We start from the raw sequence: 7,916 nt of genomic DNA, 5'->3' as shown, positions 1-7,916 counted from the left end.
CTGATTGGCTCTCCAGCCACAGAAATGAAGATTCCTCCTCCCCCCCAGCCCCGGCACATTCCAGGTCGGTAGCTGCCAGCCGGGCTGTGGCGGGGCCCCCCGCCGCGTCCCAGCCCTGCGTGGGTCTCCCCATCCCGCCCAGCCCCCGTTCTGAGCATTGGCCACCCTGGAGCCCTCCTCATCCCTGGGGGCTGCCTCTCTCCATGAGCCCCGGATACCCCAGGCAGCCGCCGCCCGCACCGGGCACTCCCAGGCTGGTGGCCGCAGGTCAGGGATCGGGTTTCCCGGAGCTCCAGCCTAGATGGCAGCTCCCGGGACGCACAGACAGCGCCCCTTTCCAGCTCCTGCCCAGTGAAAAGCAGATAGGAGTAGGGAGCCTGGGGGCGGGGGGCTGGGGCCGGAGAGCCCAGGAACCCTGAGGGGCCTCCCCTTTGTCTGTCTTCAGCCCGGCTTCTCACCTCCTCCTGCCCCACTTTTCATTCCGAGGCGGAGCTGGTGGGAGGTGGAAACCAGCTGAGAAGCGGGAGGTGAAAAGCGAGCCTCCTGCTCCCCACACCCTTTTCGGGGTGGGCTGTGGGCTTCCTGCTCCCCAAGGCCCTCCAGGAGATGTCCCTCCGGGCGGATCCCACTGTGAGGAGGACGGGTGGTGCTGGGCCAGTGGGCATTCCCCACCCGGTCCCCTTGGGGGTCCTTGTGGGGTCTCCGCCCCGCCCCATCCAGCCCTGGGTGGGCCAGCACCTCCTCTTTGTTCTTAGAGGCTCTGGGGCCGGATGAGGGGGGAAGGGGCATCCGGCGGGAACAGCTCTGCCCTGGTGGGGGGTGCAAGTCGGAGGTGGGGGCGGACCATCTGGACTAGCCCCTTCCTGCCAGCCCAGCCCTCTCTCAATCCTCCTTTGCTTGGCTTGGGCAGCCAGAGGGCGCGCAGCCCAGCCCGGTCCACCGCTCGCAATTCAGCCCTGCTGGTCACGGTGCCAGCGGCTCCAGCACCGCCCCTCCCATGCCTGGGGCCAGTGAGTCGGGACACCCAGTTTGCAGAGATCCTGGGGCCTCCCCAGATCTGGAGTAGAGTTCCAGGAGAAGAGAGAGGGCCCGCTGCTCCCAACCCCTTTGTCCTTGTGTGACTTGGGGCCAAGGGGGACTCCAAGTTCTGGCACCTCCTCCGGGAGGGCACTAGCCCCTGGTCTACTGGGACAGCATGCCTGCCCTGCTTCTGCCCGTGGCCTGAGACAGGAGGGAGGCTGTGGGTGGCAGAGGGGAGAGGCCAAGAACTCCTTGGAGCCATGCTGAAGGGGGCATCCTCTTGGATCAGGGCTCCCAGCAGTACCCACTGCCCCCGGGGGCGGGGGCCTCAGCGGAGGCAGGGACAGACTCCCTTCAGCATTCTTGTCTCTGCCCCCCTCAACTGTAATGTGAGGTGGGCCTTGCATAGGGCTTGGTTAAGGCCATAGAGCTCCCCAAGGCCTGGAGTGAGTGGTTCCGAATCCCAGGGTCCAGCTTTTAGGGGGTTGGGCATGTGCTCAAGCCCAGGTGCTGTGGATCGTAGGCTGGGGGCCACTGGACTAGAAGGAAAGTGGTGCACCCACTCTACCCCTGGCAGTAGTCCCCTTGGATCCTGGGGTGGTCTCCTCCGTCTCCTGCCTCTGGGCATGCGTTTTTTCTATGCTGGGTGTTTTCTAAAACCCAGAATTGGAGTGGAGGTGGAGAGGATCCCTGGTCTCAGTGGAGGTGGGCCAGGTGTGGCCTCTGGAGGAGCCGGTGGGGTGGGGCATGCCCTGTTGAAGGAGGGGCAGTGCAGTGACCCAGGCAGGTCTCATGGAGGCAGGAGGCAGCGTGCCAGGTGGAGGGGAGAGGACATGGGGCTGTGGCCCAGGAGGTGGTGGGGGCCAGTTCAGGTGGCCATGAACCCACCACTTTAGGGAGGGGAGGGGAGGCGGTAGGTGGTGGCAGGTTCAGAGCCAGGGCCTTGGTTCGCTGCCGGAGTCTCATGGTCTGGCGGTCATGTGTGTGGCACTTTGGGAGGATGGTCGCCTTCCAGCCCCACCTCCACCATGATCACCCACTGACTGCTTTGTTCCCACCAGTTCCTCCACATATCTGCCCACCCTCACCCAAAGGCTGTCTTCTGTCCTTCTCCTGGCCCCTCCTCCAAGAAGCCTCTCTGACTGCTTCAAGTCACTGAGCCTCCTCCTCCTCCGGGCACCTTCAGCAGAGAACCCCAGTGGCTTGCACTGACTATTTTACCCACCCGCTCATTCACGCACCGATTCTGCACAGCCTGGCCGAGCTTCTGCTGGGCTCTGGGATAGGACCTCCATGGCTTCCATGGACTCCCTCCATCCCCTGGGCAATCCCAGTACCCTCCTTTGGGCTCCCCTGCCTGGCCCCTGGGATGGGGCAGACCCTGGGAGGTACCCGGGGGCCGCCGCTGGCTAGTGGCAGGATTCCCTGGAGGAGGAGCAGTGCCCACAGCCCGCATGGATGCACAGAGCTGGGAACTCAAAGATGCTCAGGCAGGGGCTGGAGAGACATGGCAGGGCACTCAGTACTCACACCGGCACCCAGAGAGCAGTGGGGTTTCCCCCTGGGGGCTGAGGCTGTCAGGGTTCCTTTAGGAAGAAAAGGCTGAGTCCTGGGTGAGTAGTAGACTGTGCAGAGATGCAGAAAGCAGGGATTCCAGAGTCAGGGAAGGCGCTTTGCAGAAAGGGTGTGAGAAGGCAGGTTCACGTTCAAATACATTGGAGGCATTCCGGGTGATGACCGTCGTTTATGTGTGGAATGGATGAGTATCCTTGGGTGCTGTGGGCCCAGCAGAGCTATGCTGACAGCAGCCTGGCTCTGTGTTCAGTTTCCTCAGTTGTGTTTCGTAGTGAAGTTGTTCAGAGCATGGACCTGGAGCCAGGAGCGTGGGTTCCCATCTCAGTTCCACCACTGCCTAGCTCTGTGACTTTGGGCTTGATCTCTCTGGGTCTCAGTTTTCGTATCTGTCAACCGAGGGTGACAACGGTTTCTACCTTCAGGGAGCTTGTGATGATTAAATGTGCTAATATATGCAAAGCTTTCCTAACAGTGCCTGGTATACAGTAAGCTCTTTTTTTTTTTTTTTTGAGTTGGAGTCTCACTCTGTCGCTTGGGCTGGAGTGCAGTGGCACGCTCACGGCCACCCCAGCATCCATCTACCAGGCTCAGACAATCCTTCTGCCTCAGCCTTCTAAGTAGCCGGAACTACAGGCTCACACGACCACGCCTGGCTAATTTTTCGATTTATTGTGGAGATGAGGTCTCGCCAAGTTGCCCAGGCTGTTCTCGAACCTGTGGGCTCAGGCAGTCCCCTCACTTCAGCCTCCCAAAGTGCTGGGATTACAGACTTGAGCCACTGCACCCGGCCCACAGCAAGCTCTTAGTAAACGCTCGCTATGCATGGCTGATACCAGTGATGTGCTTGCAGTCTTAACCTTGCAAGCGATAGGTACAGTGACGATACCTGAGAAAACAGCCAGAGAGGCAGAGTGACTCACACAGAGTCCTCAGCTTGCAGGCATGGGGTTCCGTCTGGAATGCCTTCCTCCTGGCCTCCAGGCTGGGCCTCCTGCCCCCAGTCCAGCCTAGCCGGTTTATTCTTCAGTGTATCTGGTATTAGTCGCAGAAGCAGCAGTAGTAATACAATGAGCCCCGTGGCCCTTACCCTCAACTTAGACACAAGCATTCTAATAGTAAGCACTCCAATAATGGAGACATCCTTCCAGGTCCCTCTCCACACCCACCCCTGGGTCTCTTTCGCTGAGGCAATGACTACCTTAAATTATGTCTTTAGCATTCCTTTGCCTCTTGAAAATCATTCATTTTAATATATATAAATTGTTTGGTTTGAGTTATTTTTGAACTTTGTAGAAAAATGCATGAATTGTATGCAGTCCTTGGAAATTTGCTTTCTTTCCCCTTCATCATATTCTTAAGCCTCATCTATATTGTTGCAAATAATGGTAGGTGGAATTCATTCATTTTTGCCAATGTATACATGTTCTGCTAATGTGTTTATCATTCTCTGATCAATAGGCATTTGGGTTATTTCCCTTTTGTGTTGCAAAACTTCTTGTTGGCAACATGCAGAGAGTCTCAGGGCTTACAGCTGGGAGCGGAATTGCTGGGCCATAGGGCATGCTGGCAATCCCCCTTTACTAGGAAATCTGCAAGTGTTTTCTAAACTGGTTGGACCAGTTTACACTTCCCCAGCAGGAGATGTGGGTTCCCACAGCTCCTCTTCCTCGTCAACCTTCCCTATTGATGATGTCTTGATTGTTACTGATCGGGTGAGGGTAAATGGCCTAGATTTGCATTTCTGGAATCCAGGGTTTCTGGTGTGTAAACTGGGGTTGAGATGGGCAATAGCCAGTGTGTCACAGGTGCTCACTCAATGGTCTTCCCTTCCACACCTCAGTTTCCCTGGTTGTGGGAACACTGTCCATACAAGCCCTGAGTTCAGGAATGGGCAGGAGCAATCAGGGAGGACTCCCTGAAGAGAGTGGGAATGAAGAGAAACAAGAAGGACTTATGTCCCTGCACATTTAGAGCAAAAAGAGGATGACACATTCCAGGAACCTCCACAGCTCTGTGTTCACCCCCAGGATGGGAAGGAGCAGTTCCAGCTTGGGAGATGGAGGGATCTTGTGTTTCCTGACTATAACAGCTCCCTTCCTGAGAGAGTCCTCCGAAAACCCCATCTCTACACCCCGGCACCTGGCATGGAGCCTGGCTTTGGAGAGTACTTAATAAGAGGTTAGGGGTCAGGTGTGGTGGCTCACACATGTAATCCCAACACTTCGGGAGGCCAAGGCAGGAGGTTCACTTGAGGCCAGGAGTTTAAGATCAGCCTGGAAACCTAGCGAGACCCTATCTCTCCAAAAAAATTACAAAATCAGTTGGCATGGTGACATGCACCTGTGGCCCCAGCTGAGGTGGGACGATTGCTTGAGCCCAGGAGTTTGAGGCTGCAGTGGGTTGTGATCGCGCCACTGTACTCCAGCCTGGGCAACAGAGTGAGACCCTGCCTCAATAAGAGTTTGGTGACTAGAGAATGAGCACCAGATGGAACAAAGGCATGTCACTCCTGCCCATGGAGCGTGTGGGGGGCAGTTGAGCAAGGTGGCACCTGGGCATTTGCAGGGGCCCCACCCGCGAGGCCCTCGAGCCCCTGGCTTGCCCAGGGGGCGAGGGAGCCCCGTGCTGGTGGGCTAATTTGGAGCAGCGCCCCTGCCAGCCTGGTGCACCCGCGATCGATTCACACCGCCTTCCCCACCCGGGCCTGGGCCCCTGGAGCTGGTTAAGAAGAACGCTGGGGCTGGCGGAATAATTATGCCTATTTCATGTGACACCCAAATTGATTGCCGCCAGGGTGACATTACCAGGGCATTGTTCCTTGTCTCCAACCTCTTATTACATGTTATTAGGGTGTGTGGTGTGTGTGTTTTTCTATTTTTTCCCGTTTCGGGGAATTAATCCCTCTCTGCCACCTCCTCTGCTTCCCTCCGCAGAGAAGCCGCTCTGGGCTCTGGGAGGGGAGGGCCCGGCCTACTGGCTGCTCCTGCCTGGACTGTGCAAGGCTGCAGAGGCAGTAGGGGGGCTGGCCCTCTCAAGTCCACTTCCTTGGGTGCTAGATGGGGGCATCTCAGAGCAGCTATGAGGTGTGGATGCCTGCAATGTCCCTTGATCCATGGTCTCTGCTTGCATGCCTCTGGTGCAGGCTACTCACTTACTACCCAGGTGGATGGTTCCTCTGGAGCCGTCTGATCCTCCCTCGGATTCCTTGTGCAGAGCTGATTGGGCCTCTCCTGGGACCCGGCCTGTGGGTCTTGACACCACTCTCTGGGCCTGAGCGGACCCTTTGCACCACTGCCTTGATATCTCCTTAGAGATCTGCAGAAGCACCAGTTCCTCCCCCCGAAGTCTGGGCTTCCCGTGAAAGGGCAGCTGGGTGGTGGCATCCATGGTGCCTGATCAGAGCATAGCCCCTCTATGTGTGTGGCCAGAGAGTCCTTCAGCTCCTCGGTACTGGCTTACCAGGTTGGAGAAATGGGCTTCGGCAAGGGCTTGGCTGAGATTGAGTTGAGCAGAGAGGGTTTTGAACAGCCAGGCCCGGGAGAAAGGCAAGTGTTTTTATTTATAGTTTGCCTGCCCATGTTATAAATAACTCACTGGACCTTTGTGTATGATGTATTAGGGGGTTGCTTTTAAATCTCTTCCCCTTTTTGAGGCAGAAATAACCCAAACCCTCACGCATCCCTGAGCTAACCCCACTGTGGAAGTGGCCGTGTGACCCTCACCTTGTAGAGAGAAGGTGGCAGTGGCTAGGAGACTGGGGTTCATCCCAGGCCGGAGCCCTGAGATGTTGTGAACCTTGGACAAGTCCGACACTTGGGTCTCAGTTTCCTCATCTGTGTGATGGTTTCTAAGGTTATCCTGCCTTTGGAGTCAAGCTAAGACCTTGGGCAGGTGAACGGGCAGAGCTTCAGTTTCCACAGCAGTAAAGTGGGGTTGACGTGGGAAGGGCTGGAGGGGCTGTTCAGTAAAGCCCTCAGTGTGTGCTGGATAGGGACGCCCCTCTCCTCCCTCTCCCTGGACTCCCCCCTGCCATGAGCCCAGCGTGGAATCCATCTCCTTTCCAGATGAGGTCCCAAAAGATGGGGCTATTGCCCAAGCTCCTGCAACTCAGCAGACCTTGAACCTGAACCAGAAAGGCGGTGTGTCAGAGTGGTTAGTGCCGCCTGGGGTCACCCCGCCTCTGGCCTCATCCTGGCTTGGCGACTACCACTGTGTGGCTTTGGGCAAGTTGCATTCCTTCTCTGTACTCTGATCAGGAAGATAGGGTCACACTGCTGACCCCACAGATTGTGTGAAGGCTAAGCAAGTCCACGCGTTGTCAGTCCACGCGAGTGTAGCTTTCCCTTGCTGACGAGGCACTGTGGGGAAGGTCACGGAGCCCAGCTGTGGGGTCACGTCATGCTGACCCTGTGACCTTGAGCAAGTGCAGAACCTCTTCATGCTGCTTTTTCCATCTGGGAAATGGGGAGAGGGCCAGTCCTTGGGGGCTGTGGGGCTTGACATGTCACCTGTAAAGTGCCTGCACCCTGAGGGACATCCGCAGGGGTCTCTGCAGGCATCACATCATCAGGCTATTTCCCAGGTCTCAGCCAACCCCCCATCCCGTGCTAGGCCCACCATGCCTCAGCCTCCCAGTGCCTGCCCTGGGCCTGGGGGGCTGTCACCATTCCTCACCCCAGCCCAAGGCCTGCGGCTCTCCCGGGTGAGGTTGGCTGGCTTCCGGGCTGGAACAGTTCCCCAGTCTAGGGGCTCCAGGAAGGTGAGACAGTTGAGGCAGGAGTGTCCCATGGGCCTGGGCAGGGGGTGGGGCCGGAGACCTGTAGGAGCCTTACAGTCCGGAGAGCCTGGGTTGGCGAGACACTAGGAGCGGGTGTAGGGGTGCAGGGCTTTCCTTGGGACCCCTCAGGTCACCCCACAAGGCTCTTACTGACCCTCCCCAGCTCTAAGACAGCACCCATCCAAGTGGGATGGGGAGTCCTTGAAGTGGGCAGGTGGCCCAGAGTGGTCCAGGACTGCCCTGAGGCCACCCAGCAGGGGTCCAGGGCCCGGGCCTCAGTCTTTCCCCCCCCCAGGATAGGCCTCTGGGTCCTGCCTGACCCTCGCCTCTGGAGGGCAGTGCCTATACATAGAAGCCTTTAAACATGAAGATGCTCTGACAATTAAAATTCATAATTTATCCCGCAAATGGCCTGGGGTTGCTGGCTGGCCGGAAGGCTGGGGACTCCCAAGATGGCGCGTGGGGTGGGGTGGGGTGGAGTGGAGTAAGGGAGGCCGGGCAGGAACATTCCTCCCTCAAGTGCGGGGGGGGGGCAGGCAAGTGC

The sequence above is a fragment of the Carlito syrichta genome, unplaced genomic scaffold, assembly GCF_000164805.1.
Source record: "Carlito syrichta isolate Samal-C Ts95f unplaced genomic scaffold, Tarsius_syrichta-2.0.1 Scaffold81549, whole genome shotgun sequence".
In the NCBI taxonomy this organism is placed as follows: Eukaryota; Metazoa; Chordata; class Mammalia; order Primates; family Tarsiidae; genus Carlito; species Carlito syrichta.
Note: the sequence above shows the minus strand (reverse complement) of the source record.